We start from the raw sequence: 14,715 nt of genomic DNA, 5'->3' as shown, positions 1-14,715 counted from the left end.
CGTAATAGGGGACCAATTCATGAAGGTCTTATACTATATTAAGAATTTGGGCTTTTTAAATAGAATGAGAGGCAAAGCCATCGGATAATTTTAAGGCAAAGAGTGACATGATCTGACTTAATGTTTTGATCAAAGGACTCGGGTTGCTGTGCTGCTGGTAGGCTACACAAAGTCAAGGGCAGAAGCTGGAAGACCTGTTTGAGGATGTATTTTCTACCACCTTCTGACTTCCAGAGTAACTGCTATGACGTCTGTTGTCATAGGACTATGATTTCAAGATAATTTGTTTCTCTTTACGGGCTTTTAAAAAAAATCAGAATGGCTAACATAGAAATGAAGAAAATTACAGGATTTGGAGAAAATACGGATCAGGCGGAACTCACACACCACTGATGGGAAAGTAAATTGGGATAACCACTTTAGAAAATTGTTTGGTGGTATCTATCAAACCTTAAGAGATGACTTAGCAGTACCCCTTCTAAAATATATACCCTAGGACTTAGCGGTCCCCCTTCTAAAATATACACCCAACATAGATGTATACACATGCTTAGTAACAGACATGTATAAAAATATTCATAGCAGCACAGTTTTAAATAGACCTGGACTGGAAACTGCCTAAATGCCCATCAAGGAGGGAATGCATAAAAACATTTTGGTCTATTCATACAATGGGAATAATGCAGCAAGAAGAATGAAGTTTAACTTTATGTACCAACCACATATCTCACCAATATAATGTTTTGTCTGTTTGCAATGCCTCATTTATCTGTTGAGCACTTCCTACTTTTTTATACCACAAGATGTTCCAAACTCATCTTGCTTTCTCCTTGCCATGCAATCAACCATTTCTTTAAGGAAGCTGGACTCTTTTAACTGAGAATAGATTTAAAAACCAGTATCAAGAAAATTGGGGTGCTCATTTTCTCCTGTGGTGCCACTGCTTCTAGGATCTCTCCAAAGATGGACCTAGAAAGTAATGAGTTCTTGTAGATACTACCCATTTCACACCAACACCCTGGGGTTTATTCTAGCTTTCCCTTTTCTTTATGTCTAACTACATTCTCTAACAATTGAGCCTTGACTTTCATCATAATATATTAATTTGCTCGATCTTCAAATATACATGGTGCTTGAACTGTTAAACTATAATCCTGTAAAAAATATCTAGATTACAATAATTGTGTAGGTTTTTTTTTTCTTTAATCTTTAGTAGATAATCAAAAGACAGTAGTTACATCAATTATTTTCTTCTCTATCATAATTACTATGATTTATCAACATCTCTGTCAAATGAGGTTTTAGCTTGTGGACTTAAATTATACTTGGTCCAATAAGTAGCACTGTTACCCTTACTTTCTTCAGTTTCTAGTTGCCTAATATAACTTTAGACATTCCTTAAAAAATTTGTCTTTGTAAATCACTTGGTCTTCATCTGCCTCTTGAAAATAACTACCACATCTTGTTTTGTGAGCAAATTCAGTATCTTTAATAGGTAAACTAAACTTGTTCCCATTTATTTTTCTGCCAAATATATTTGGCTTTATTTCTGTAACAATATTTTATAATTATACGTTTTATGTTTTAATTTCATGCTTCTTTATATGATACGATCTCATTTTAACTAAAGTGTATTTTGGAAGGCTTGTATTTTTGTTCTAGTTACTACCTTTGTACTTGTAAGTTATGAATGTCCTTAGTTCCCAGTTTCCATACACCAACTTTTAATATCTGGTTTGTCAGTTTTTAATGGGATCCTTTATTTCCTATCTTTTGCCTATTCATGTGTCAAGCACTAATATAATGTTATACATCAATTTAAAAAGAATCAATGAGCTCATCCAAATTCCTTCTTTTTCCTCCCATTAAAAAAAGTTGTACTAGGTCACCATCTATGGATTTTGTACATTAGTAGTCTGTCCTCATCTCCATTTTTCAGCATTAAGTTTAAATTGCATACATTAAAATGTTCAGTATCCATCCGTTTGCTGAAATTTCCCCAGGCATCTCTTGCTTTAATGGAGCTCATTCTAATTTCCCCAAAAAGGTCTCATTAGTAAAGAATTCCCTAAGTTCATATATGTTTAAAACTTTTTCTATAACCTTTTTATTTAAGGAATATTTAACTAGATATAAAATCCTTGGTTCACACTTTCTTTTAATGATGTTTTGCGTACGCTGCTCCATTATGGTCTTGCTCTGAATGTTGCTTTTCAAAAATTGAATATCAGTCTAATTCCTTTTTGCCCTGTAAGTTATTTGATCTTTTTGGCTAAAGAACTTGAATATTTTTTCATCTCTCTCTTCAAAGTTTAATAGTTTTTCTAGGATACTTCTAAGACCTAATCATTCTGAGATCATTTTCTCCTATTTGCCCTTTAATTTGTAGATTCGGGTCTTCATTTATTTTCAAAAAGATACTTGAGATTCTAGTTTAAAATCTTGGTTATATTCCATTATTCCCCACCCCCCCCAAGGGGTACCTCTCTTTTTCTTTTTTCTCTCCAATACTATGTGTCTCAAAGACAGCCACTTCACATTGTAAGAACTTAAGTTTCTTCTATGAAAATCATGCTGTGATAATTCTGAACACTTTATTTTATAAAGTATTTTCACTATTATACTTGTCATACTCTTTTTTAAGATTCTATTTTGACAGAGAGAGAGAGTGTGTGTGTGTGTGTGTGTGTGTGTGTGTGTGTGTGTGTGCGCACAAGCAGGGGGAGCAGCAGAGGCAGAGGGAGAAGCAGACTCCTCGCTGACCTGAGAGCCTGACCTGAGTCTCGATCCCACGATCCTGGGATCATGACCTGAGCTGAAGGCAGACGCTTAACCATCTGAGCCACCCAGGCACCCCATACTTGTCATACTCTTAATGGCAGTTGTTTTAGATTAACTTTAGATCACTAGCTCCTCTGTTCTCTCTTCCTAGCACTTCCCCCTCGCCCCTTTCTCCCTCTCACCCTTCCCTTTTCTCATCCTCTCTCTCTCTCTGCTCTTTTCACACAAAGCCTTGCAGCAGGGCAGGATTAATACACAGTGTACACTGGAATCTAGCGACTTCTCTCTTTTCCCTCCTTTTAATTTTACAGTTTGGGCATTCTCCATTTTCAACTTGTGAAAGCTGAAGGCATGATTTTAGTACATTCTCTTTTTTCTTTTTTTTGCTTTAGGAAAAAGTATTTGCAGATACAGACCTAGGTAGCTACCATTGTGTTATCTACCTGGAAACCTTTTAAATATATTCTGTGATACAAGAGCAAATCTATATATAATTTCATTTTTTCTCTTTCATACCAAAATGCAATCACACTATGCATACTATTACGTATTCCTTTTTTAAAAACTCTACATGTATCTTGAAAATCTTTCCATAGCAGTTTTTTTATTTTTATTTTTAAAGATTTTATTTATTTGACAGGAGAGACACAGCAAGAGAGGGAACACAAGCAGGGTGAGTGGGAAAGGGAGAAGCAGGCTTCCCGCTGAGCAGGGAGCCCAATGCAGGGCTCGATTCTGGGACCCTGGGATCATGACCTGAGCCGAAGACAGACGCTTAGCAACTGAGCCACCCAGGTGCCCCTCCATGGCAGTTTAGACTTATTATTTATTATAATGGACAGGTTGCTAAAAATTTTTACATGGTGCTAAATTAAACAGAGTTAGGAAAAAAAAAACCAGAATTAGGAACAGTGTACTCAGTATCAATGGAACTTAAAGTTGGAATACCAACAATAATTCCTACGGAAAAATACTAGTATTAGGTAAGCATGGCAGATCATCAAATAGTGGAGCACTGTAATAAATATATGATCTTACCTAAAAAAAAAAAAAAATGAAGTACCTCAACAGAGGGGATGTAAGAACGAACCAAAGGTACTGAACTATGGGAAGATTAGAGAAGACCCCACCCAAGAACACTTCTAAGTCAAAGCCTGTGGCAAAAAAAAGAATGTGGAGTGGGATTTGCATCATGTATGCACAGCACCTTGTTGCTTTCAGGTGGCACCTTCTGTTGCATTCAACTGCTGGTACTTGTTAGCACAAAATATTAAACTGCTGGGAAAATTCTCATATGTATCAACATACAGTCCATCTAAAAGTGATAATCATTCCTCTCTTTACTAATCACATATGAACTTATTTGTATTTCATCAATAGATTCTATTTAGTTCCATTTCACTCCCCCTTACACACAATTGAAATCTTAAATAGAATTTCAAAACAATATCCTATGTCAGCTATTTTCAACCTCACTTATAGAGGTGCCTAATGCCATGAATTTCTAAGGTTCTTGTGTATACGCCATTCAAATTATTCATTTGTTTGGATTTTTTTTATTTCTGACCTTGGATTCAGTTTTCTTGTTCCATTAATGACATGCTTTCCATCTTCTTAAGCTTCTTGGTCATCATCTCCCCCATTTTCTTTGGTTTTACAGATTTATACTTTTTGTTTGAAGCCAGTGACATTTTTATTGATATAAACCACCTATTGATTATGTAAGTCTCCTGAAATATTCAATGTGCAATTATTCTTATAATTAACATAACTATTAATAAAAAGGAAAACACTATCTTCCTTTTAAGGTTACTAGCGTATACATTCTGCTAAAAAAAAAAAAAAATTAAAACCACAAAGACAGAACTCTCAATGTAACATTTTGGTTAACAATGTGAGATTTTGAGTGGAACAATCTAGATTTGAATTTTGGTTTTGGCCTTTACTAGCTGTGCAACTTTCAACAGGTAGCTTAACCTTTTTGATCTTCAATTTTTACATGTATAGATTTATTAGGCACATTAAATGTGAGTAGAGATATTCACAAGACTTCATAAATGCTACATTTATAAATGCACTCAGAGGATACATTCAGTAACTTAGTTTTTTCCCTCTTTTCAAACTTTATAGGATACATATTAGCATGACTCAACAGTTAGCTAGAAAATAACCCTAATGAGATAAATGGGATAGGTTTGACCCTAGCATGGGTCATTGCTAGAAAATGTACTCATTTTTAATTTTTGCTGTGTAGAGTTTGAACAGTGAAGGAAAGGGGAGCTATGTTCAAGCATGCTTACCGTCTTGCAAAGAGTCAATTATAGCTGTCTTGGATGGTGATGAATGCCTTCTATTACATAGTAAAAAAGCTGAGTGTGAATATAGCTAATGAATATGACACCACAACTTTATGGAAGAATTTTATAAACCTTTCCCGTGTGCTTCTGAATATACTATATATATAACCTAGAATTCTATTGTTAATAATGTTAGCCAATCACGAACCTAAAATCATATTTAGGAAATTGGGGATAGCGGTGAAAGTCAAGGATTTCTTGAGTCAGCAACACTGTCACTTCATTGGATTCTTTTTCTCTTGAGACTAATATAGAGCTTAGTGATTTTGTTTAGTCAGCCTTGCGGTTCAAGGTTTCTTCTTTATCAGCACCCTTTCATATGATCCTCGAACACAGTAATAAGGATTACAGAGTACTACCTAATTTAGTCTTTTGGGCAAAGATTGAAATTTCCTACAACTTTATCATCAGCAGTAATGGACAAATTTCAGAAACCTTAAATATGTCTTAAACTGCTTTCACATCATTATCCATCTGTCCAGAGGATCTTTATTTTTGAATATGGATTTCACAAGTGAACTATTTCTCTTAGTGTCTTCTACAAAAAGTTTCTGTACACCATAAGTAATAAAAGACCCTTACTTCAAAATGTTAAGCCTAAAGTTGTAAGCCTGATTTACTTCTTCTTAGAATGGCTGGATTACCTAGTTGTGTGTGTCTTCATAAAATCTCACATACATATTCAATAATGTAACTGTTCTAATGTTAATAAAACCCTTGTAATTTTAGTAATTTTTAACTAGCATTTTAGATTGATATAAAATGTATCTTTTAATATAGTTTAGTCAAATTGTATCATTTCCCAGTATAATATGTAAATATTATACTGGCTTTCCTGTAAACACAGGTCTTTCGATTAGACACATGTTTAATTCTATATAAGTCATACATTTCATATCTCATAAGTAGGTCAGGATACGTTTGAAATATGGATTGCTAACATAGATAAGTCATTCATATTCATCTTTCATTCATTCAACATGTTTTCTTTGTGCTTACTATACACCAGGCATGTTTTTAAGGGTCTGCAGATACAGCAAAAAGAAAATAAATGAAGAAATTTCCAACAAATGTGGAGCTTGCATTTTAGGAGTAGTGGGAGAAAGTAAGTTAACACACATGCACATACAAACGTGCATGCACTTACACAATCACACACACACACACACACACACACACACGCTGTAACTAAGAAAATTGGAATAGGTAAGCAATGTAGAAGGCAGGAGACTAAAAAGTAGTTGCCGGGGGCGCCTGGGTGGCTCAGTTGGTTGAGCGACTGCCTTCGGCTCAGGTCATGATCCTGGAGTCCCTGGATCGAGTCCCGCATCGGGCTCCCTGCTCGGCGGGGAGCCTGCTTCTCCCTCTGGCCCTCCTCCCTCTCATGTGCTCTCTCTCTCATTCTGTTTCAGATAAATGAATGAAATCTTTAAAAAAAAAAAAAAAAAAAAAAAAGTAGTTGCCGGGCCTGGGAAATTAAGTCCGGGGCTTGCGGCCCGCTCCTAGCGCACCAAGGTGCCGACTCCCAACTCCCATTTCCTCCAGAGGCATTTCTTCCTCAAGGAGCGCCTCAGCTCGCCCCGTCCCTCACCTGCCCATGGTGTGGAAACCTAAGGGTTCCAGCAGAGGCGAAGCCTCTCTCCTGGGGCTGGCCCTTAGCAAGGCTCTGCCTTGTGTGCAGTAGGCCTTGGGCGGCAGCTGGAGCCTCAAGAGCTGGAGGAGTGATGCTGTGAAGGTAGGAGAAGAGCGGACCCAGGTAAGCAGGGGCCCAAACAAGGTGGCCGGGCTGGCCACTGAGCGCTGTGGGAAAGCCGAGGACCAGAGGCTGCATCTGCCATCTACTTCTGGGTTTAAAACCAGTTTCCAGAAGTCAGGATGGCGTCCATGTGACAACCGATGTAGAGGGTCTTTGAAGCCCTTGTCTTAGAGCTAAGGAAACAGCTCCGATGGAACCTAGGTGCTCCAGTCAGCAAAAGGAAGATGCTCCAGACCAGTAACTATAGCCGCTGCTCTCCCTACACGTCCTGCTGCTGTCCTATGAGCTCTTCGTTAATTCCTTCGCAGAGCTACTCCGAATGGCTCCTACCATCCTGCTGGTGTTTTTCCTCATCCAGGATACTGCGTTCTCTTCAACTTCATCATTTTCCTCCTGTTCTTCAACACCTTTGTCTTCCAGGCTGGCCTGGTCAACCTTGTATTCAGTAAGTTCAAAAGGACCATCACCCTCAGCATCTCTCTTCATGTCTGGGTCATGAAACTCCAACTGCTTTGTCCAGACAGAGGGAATTCAAACGCTGTTTGTATCCCAGAGACTAGCATAGCTGTGTTAGACCGTTACTTCCACAAACGGACAGCTCTGAGACTGGGTGATTTTCGCTCTTGCCAGGACTCTTTATAACTGCACAAGTTCACCAAGTCCAAAGGTGACCAATTCTTGCCACATTGATGGATACCTTTCCTAACTCATAGAGGCTGCATCTGTGCCTCTGTGGGATGGGGGTTGGCCCTATGCACACGAAACAGTTTCACTTACCTAGGACAGGCTCAGGCCACTTGTGTTCAGCAGTTAAGCAGGAAGATCCTCCCTCTTGCAAATTGAAGTGTTTCCCAATACAGACTTTAGAACATAACTGTCCCTAGCCTCCCACCTCCATTCTCCTCCTTTCCTTCCTGCTCTCCACCCCTCTTCCTCACAGAAGGCTTACACGTTATCCTTGGGAAGCTGTCACTTTGCCTGGTACAGGAGGGGCTCCTGGCACCTGCTTTCTTTGCGCCAAACACTAAATAAGGACTGAAGGTCGTGAAGAGTGACATTTCTAAACTCCTAGTTCCAATTTTAGTATATGTGCTGCTGAAGCGAGCACTCTAAACTCCTAACTGATCAGACAGTAGACATTTAGATTTTATACCCAAGGCACTTTTTTTTTATACTTTATAGATAGGAAATAAATTGAATTCTTTTTCCATAAAAAAAACAGATGCTCATTCGAAAAATCAGTATTAGAATTCTGAAGCCTAAGGGTTCATGCATAAACATTAGAGTAATCTGTACATAAGTTCCATCTTTTTAAAGTGGTTTTATTTTTCATTATGGTAACATTTAGTGACTATAAAATTATTAGAGTCCAGATGTTAATAGTCTAGATGTATATATTGATAAATATATACAAAAGTATATCCCTTGAGTTTTACTGTCCTACATTTTATACATTTGTATAGAATTTTTGATTTTAATAGCAAAAATATTTGTACCACACATAAGCATATGTGTGAACATATGCGTGCCCATGTGTGTGTTGTATGGAAAGAAGGTATACCCTAGTGTGTTCATCTTGTTTCTAAAAACAAAGCTTGGGTATAAATCTTATCTCCTGATAGACACTTCTTTGCAATCCTTTTCTTATCAGTATAACATTTGTTCTGTGGCCATGACCTTGGCATATTTATCAGATACTGTTTCTTACACAGTATGCCATTCACCCATCTATCAAGCACGTGCTAAGTAGAACTAGATTAAAATAAATTAATCCATGGTAATTTTCATTATTAATACATTACTATGTTGGGGGAGCCTGGGTAACAGGGTAAATTGGCTTTCTTTTGACAAAAGTTTTAGAAAATGCACTTTAACCCAAATGAAAAATATTTTACTGCTGAAATTTCAAATATGTGACCTGTCAATCAACAAGGATTTTATATATATGAGCCTTCTCATTTTTTTATCTCCTGTAAGGTTAACCATGATTTTTATGTATCATGCGTATTATATACATATAATATGTGCATATTAAGTAACAGCAGATATTTTTGTATGATTTTTAATATGCATCACACACACACACACGAAATAACAGCACTAAAAAGGTAAGAACTAGCTTTCAGGTTTTCCTAACCTGAGAATTACCTCCTTGCCTTTTTAGGGATCATGAGACTGCCTCACAGAAGATATTTGCTTTATTTATTTTTTTTTTAAAGATTTATGTATGTATTTATTTGAGAGACAGAGAAAGTGAGCAAGCACACAGAGGCAGAGGGAGAGGGAGAGGGAGAAACAGACTCCCCACTGAGCAGGGAGCCCGAGGCAGGCCTCAATCCCAGGGCCCTGAGATCATTACCTGAGCTGAAGGCAGTCCCTTAACTGACTGAGCCACCCAGGTGCCCTGACATTGGCTTTAAAAGTCAAGACAAATACTGCGGAGTTCCACCAGATTTGTGTTTAAAAGTAAAAGTCTAAGTGCTGCTACATGCAGAAAATAATTTCAAATAAATCTAACAATTGTAATTTTTATTAATGTCACTATCATTGGGCCAAACAGACCAAAGGGGAGGTTCCTAGGAATATTCCTACCAAAAATATAATTCTACAAAGATGGGTAGAAAGTATGTAATAGAACTGCTCTGGCTAATGCTTTATGGGGAAAAAAAAAACAAAACAAAAAACAAATGATTGTCACTTCTCTGGTACATGCATTATTTTATTAATTTATTCTGTGCCCTGTTTTTTTTTTTTTTTAGATGGTGCATATACTTCGAAAATAGCCCAAGTCATTCTTTGTTGACAGAGAAAAATTTTAAGTTACTATTTACTATTAAACTAGATTTAAATTTGAAATAGCAGTACATTACTTCTTTCTCTATGAGCACCCTAGGAGACCTATTTCACATTTTTATGTTTTATAGATACAGGTTAAGTACTTCTTTCCCAATTCAGCTATAAACAATACTGAAATTGGTGTTTATAATTCTCATTCAAGTGTTTTATACTTTTACATGTTTGTTCATTAAAGTATGTATTGATATGTGCATTCTCAAAATCTTTATTAATGGAACTTGATACTTTTCCAACTCGATCTTTTCCTTCAATATCTTATTGTAGAGATGAAGAATGATACATGTAGATGTTGACTGTATTCTACTGCATGCATTCATCAGTTTAGCTACCTATGATTAAACAAATCCACACTGAGATAAACTACATATAAAAGCATTCCAGTACTTCATGCATTTTACATCACCTTGAGAGACAATGTGGGAAGAAAAGAGCTGAAATGATTACCACTTCATTTTACCTCCTTCTTTGATTTACACTTAAATAAGAAACTTTTTTTTTTTTTTTACTACTACCAGTACGGTTATTTTTATTTAAAGAGAGTTAAGATATGAATCCTCTAGCTATAAATTGTAGATAGGTAAATCAAGGATTTAGTATGTCTACTGGCCTCAGACTGCAATGCAGTTTGTAGTACACCTGTCAGAGATAAACACTGCACTGGATCATAACCCTATGATTCATATTAGATTAAATCAGGCACTGTGTTATCAGATGTTTTATGTATTACATGGATCTGGAGCTTAAGAATCATTTTTTAGCATAAAGAATATTTAGTATAACATTTTATGACCACTGCACAGATCATTTCACCAGGAGAGCCTTAAAATAGGTCTGTGCCCCATGAAGTTGCATATGCCATGTTTTATGGAGAATCTTATAAGGATTCTTTCTCGGAACTGATAATCATTTTAAAATGAATTACATTCTAATGTATTTTCAAATAGGGCATTTTAGCATATTCTTCTACATTTCTCTAAAATAGGAGAGGTGAGTATTTGTATCCAAGAAGGTGAGTTTTCTTAGGACACCAGATGGGCTAAATAGGAAGTAAAGCATTTTTCAAGGAAATAAACTATTTTATATGTAACTCAGAGTTGCTGGAGTACACTCATATTCATGTTTTCCCTTAGAAAAAAAAAGTTTGATATTAGCAAAACAACATATTTCATTTTCAAGCACGCACAAGATCAGAGGAAGATGGTTAAGCCCATTCAACGGTTTTTGTTTAGCTCCTCAAATACTCTGACTCCACCACAGTTTGGAGCTAAACATCCCCTCTTTATACCTAGCTTGGGCTTTGAGAATCTCTGAAATATTGTGCTAAGAAGGATTGAAGAATATATTCAAATCATATTAAATATGCATTTTAGTGTATAGTATCACTAAATATACAAAAAAAATCAAAAACCTTAAAACCTTACATGCATCTCAAAATTATGATTTACATTGGTCTGTTCCAATTGTTCTATCTTCTATCATTGAGAAAACTCTCATTCTGAAAGTAAATATTTTATTACCACCTTGACAAAAAAGGTGTTTTTTCTCCCTCACGATTTTCAATGGTGTCTTTTTGATTTGATTTTTTAAAGCTAAAATTCTGCCTCCTGTTTCCAACTACTTTAATACATTTTATTACTAAATAATTTAAATTTTGCTTTATTCACTCATTTTTTTATCCTACATTCTTTTCCTCTCATCTCTGTTCTTTCCTTATGAATTCCTGCTTGAATTTCATGAATTTGTGTCCTATTATGAACTTAAAAAAAGGTAACTTAGAAAATGGATTTAAGTTTTATTTAAATTTGTTAACACAGTGTAAATATTAGTTTCAGGTGTACAGTACAGTGATTCAACACTTCCATAAGATACCCTGTGCTCATCATGAGAAGTGCCCTTTATCCCCATCACCTACTTCACCCATCTCCACTCATAACCATTATTTTTTCTCTATAGTTAAGAGTCTGTTTCTTGGTGTCTCAATTTTTTTTCTTCGCTCACTTGTTTTCTTTTAAATTCTACATGAGTGGAATCATATGGTATTTGTCTTACTCATTTAGCATTATGTATTCTAGCTCCATCCACGTCATTAAAAGTGGCAGTATTTCATTCTTTATAGCTAATATCCCATTGTAGATTATGTACAGTGGGATATTACTCAGCCATAAAAAATTATGAAATTTGTACACACACACACACACACACCTTCATCCATTCATCAGTTGACAGACATCTGGACTGTTTCCATAATTTGGCTATTGTAGATAATGTTCCATGTATCCCTTTGAATTATTTTTGGATTGTTTGGGTAAATACTTAGTAGTACAACTGAATTGTAGGGTAGTTCTATTTTTAACTTTTTGAAGAAACTCCATACTGTTTTCCAGAGTGGCTTCACCATTTTACACTCCCACCAACAATGCAAGAGGGTTTCCCTTTCTCCACATCCTGTTGTTTCAGGTTTCTTGATTCTAGTCATTCTGACAGGTTTGAGGTGACAGCTCATAGTTTTGTTTTGTATTTCCCTAATGATCAGTGATGTTGAGCATTTTTTTATGTGCCTGTTGGCCATTTGTATGTCTTCTTTGGAAGAAGGGCTATTCATGTCCTCTGCCCATTTTTTAATTAGGTAATTCATTTTGGAGGTGTTGAGTTTGATAAGTTCTTTATATATTTTGGATACTAACCCTTTATCAAATATGTCATTTGCTAATATCTTATCACATTCTGTAGTTTGTCTTTTAGTTTGTTGTTTCCTTCACTTTGCAGCAGCTTTTAATTTGATGAAGTACTTGATAACAACATGCAAAAGAATGAAACTGGACCACTTTCCTATACCATACACAAAAATAAATTCAAAATGGGTTAAATACCTGAATGTGAGACATAAAACCATAAAAATCCTATAGGAGAACTCAGGAAGTAACGTCTTTGACATTGGCTATAACAACTTCTTTCCAGATAGGTCTCCTGGGGCAAGGAAAACAAAAGTAATAATAAAGCAATGGGACTTCACCAAAGTAAGTTGTCTTCTGATTATTAATCAACTATCTTTTCTAAAGTATGGCCTGGCTCCCTCTTTTCAGAGTGACAGGTCTTCTTACCAGTCATGCAGACATACCCCCATGTCCTTTATGTGTTTGTTGTTGATTTTTTTTTGGTGATTGTCCCTTTTTTCCACTTGCATAGTATATAATCAGAATTAGATTAATATGTATTTGGCAAGATATAAGAACTGTCCACTCAAAGACCTCCTATAAGAGGACTCATGCTCATTTTTACTCTTATAGCAGTAGTGAATGTTTATATGGAGTGGCCCAAACTTATCTACTATATATTTTTTTGAGTGTCTATTAGACTCAGTTGGGAAGCCTTATTGCCTGATTCCTTAGAAAACAAACCTGTAATTCTCACTGTACACATTACACGGTCTTTTCCTTTTTCTTCTTCCATTTCCAACAATTTGCTCAAGGAAACTATAATTTGGGGGTTGCAGTTAGCCACCCTCCCCCACAATGGGTATTTTAGCACAAGTAGTGATATACTGATTTTCACAGTAGTTTCAAGTACAACTATTTAAGACCAGATCTTCAAGTGCCATTTTAAAATGCTACCAGGCTAGTAAAGAATCACTAAAGAATGCCTCTTAAAACCCAGTAATTATTTCAAGACAAATAATACTCAAAATCATAGTTATTTTATGCCATTAGAAAACAGACATGGGAATATAAACCCTGTGGATACAAAAAAGTAACAAGTCCCCTGCTAGATGAGATCCATGGTGGTTTTTTTAACAGAGAAGTGAGGGGGGAAAGAAACCTCCCTAAAAGCTGTTAAGAGGAAAACAGCTGAAATTTAAACATGGGAAATGACTGTCCCTGGAGTTGAGGCAGAAGGGCCACTTGCTGCCAAGGGACAGCAAGGGGCCTGATAGAGTCTAAGGATGTATGTAGAGGAACAGGAGAAAGCTAACAGGTGGCTGAGCCTTACACAATGCATCAGGCCCTCTATCCTTCAATCCCAAATGAGTAACTTGACAGATGAAACAGTCTCATTTTTATGGGAAACCATTTACCTCAGTTTTTTTTTTTTAAACACAGAGTATCTCACATTTAATCAAATATTAAGAAATGTGAAAACATATTACTATCATAATACTACCAGACCCAGAATGTCCAGCTGTTGGAATTATCAGAAATGGATTAAGGTAATATGATAAACATGTTAAATAATTTAGAGAAGAAAGGAAGCAACATGAGGGAAAAAATAATGCTTTTCAATAAAGAGATGGAAATTTTCAAAAGCACTGAATAGAAATGCTATGATAAAAAAAACTCACATTAGGCATTAAGATTCATTTTTGAGGACTTTCAAGAGAACTGTAAATAGCAGATAAGGGATCAATGAATACATACATTTCAAATAAAATGTGGAAGAACTTAGCTCCAGCAGACTTGCTAAATAAAACCTGTTAAAAGAATTTCTTTAGACTGAAGAGAAAGAATGCCATATAGAAAACTAATTCTGAAGAGATGACAATGCCTGGAAGAATAAATATGTGGTAAATATAACAACCTAAAAAAAAAAAAAAACTAAAAAACCTCTTCATGAACTAGTAGTTGGCCTCATTAATATCCTTCCTTCAGTCTTTAATTAGGCAAAGAAAATCAGTAAATATATAGAAGATTGGAAGAACTGTACCAAGCATTTTGACTTGATATAACATCACACCCAATATTGGTAAAATACACATTTCTCTCAAATGTACTGGAAATATTCAATGATAAAAGCCATATGCTGAGTTGCAAAACAAGTCACATTTTGTTAGAAGAGAATTTGTACAGAATTTGTTCTGAACTTTAGTAATATCAAATTCTAAATAACTAAGTAGTATAGATCTAGAAAATCTCCACAGGCTTGAAGATTATACAATCTATCTCTAATAGACCATGGGTCTAAAATTAAAAA

This window comes from Neomonachus schauinslandi, chromosome 12 (assembly GCF_002201575.2).
Source record: "Neomonachus schauinslandi chromosome 12, ASM220157v2, whole genome shotgun sequence".
In the NCBI taxonomy this organism is placed as follows: domain Eukaryota; kingdom Metazoa; phylum Chordata; class Mammalia; order Carnivora; family Phocidae; genus Neomonachus; species Neomonachus schauinslandi.
Note: the sequence above shows the minus strand (reverse complement) of the source record.